Here is a 1,019-nt window from a genome sequence, read left to right as displayed (position 1 = left end):
AAAATGATCTATCTTGCCAAAGGAGAACTGGGATCAAATAACTCAGGAAAATATGGTCAAATAGGCTGTAAAACAAAACATTTGTAGATTCATCCGCACAGATTTTTTTTTTTAGATAATAATCACATAAGATGTCTGTGGTCAACTGTCAGAATTCTAATGACAAACCTTCTAGAAGAAATGCCAGGGTTCTAAAACAACCTGTGTCTGTACTGTAGAACACAGAACTAGAACAGAATGACGTTCTAGTACTCTGATGGTTTCACCTGTAGAGAAGTCAAGTTCCAGAGAACTGGGAAACAGGTGGTTCTTCTCCTCTCTCTCTTCTCTTGTTTGTTTCTTCTCTCCGTCCGTCTGTCTGGCAGTCAGGCTTGTGTACGTCTGAACTAGTAGCACATTGAGCATGTGCAATGAGGAAATGCAGAAGAGGACGTGTGTGTGTGTACTGTGTGTGTGTGTACTGTGTGTGTGTGTGTGTGTGTGTGTGTGTGTGTGTGTGTGTGTGTGTGTGTGAATCCGGCCCGCCCTTGCAAGATGTCTCACTGTGGTTATCATCCCTCAGCTGACACTTCCTCTCTGTCTCTCTGTCTCTCTGTCTCTCTCTCTTTCTCTCTCTCTCTCTGTCTCTCTCTCTGTCTCTCTCTCTGTCTCTCTCTCTCTCTCTCGCTCTCTCTCTCTCTCTCGCTCTCTCTCTGTCTCTCTGTCTCTCTCTCTCTCTCTCTCTCTCTCTCTCTCTCTCTCTCTCAATTCAATTTTCAATTCAATTCATTTCAATTCAATTCAAGGGCTTTATTGGCATGGGAAACATGTGTTAACATTGCCAAAGCAAGTGAGGTAGACAACATACAAAGTGAATATATAAAGTGAAAAACTCAAATTAACAGTAAACATTTCACATACAGAAGTTTCAAAACAATAAAGACATTACAAATGTCATATTATATATATACAGTGTTTTAACAATGTACAAATGGTTAAAGGACACAAGATAAAATAAATAACCATAAATATGGTTTGTA

The 1,019-nt window shown here is 39.8% G+C and overlaps 1 protein-coding gene across 2 annotated transcripts in view; it reads right to left on the bottom strand.

The window, feature by feature from the left end:
- The window catches only part of LOC135560062 (tumor necrosis factor ligand superfamily member 14-like), an 18,326-nt gene extending 17,935 nt beyond the window's left edge, over positions 1-391 (bottom strand). Inside the window, exons 1-2 of one of the 2 annotated variants that reach the window (XM_065001102.1) lie at positions 267-391; positions 1-65 (exon numbers count right to left, since the gene is read on the bottom strand). The exon at positions 1-65 is cut by the window's left edge and continues 680 nt beyond it. The gene's annotated coding sequence lies outside the window, so the exon portion shown is untranslated. The remainder of the gene's footprint in view (positions 66-266) is intronic. The other variant, XM_065001103.1, reaches the window with a different exon arrangement.
- Between the last annotated feature and the right edge of the window lie 628 nt (positions 392-1,019).

This window comes from Oncorhynchus nerka, linkage group LG15 (genome assembly GCF_034236695.1).
Source record: "Oncorhynchus nerka isolate Pitt River linkage group LG15, Oner_Uvic_2.0, whole genome shotgun sequence".
NCBI classification, from domain to species: domain Eukaryota; kingdom Metazoa; phylum Chordata; class Actinopteri; order Salmoniformes; family Salmonidae; genus Oncorhynchus; species Oncorhynchus nerka.
The sequence above is the reverse complement of the archived record's forward strand: the minus strand, read 5'-3'. Positions and strand labels throughout refer to the sequence as shown.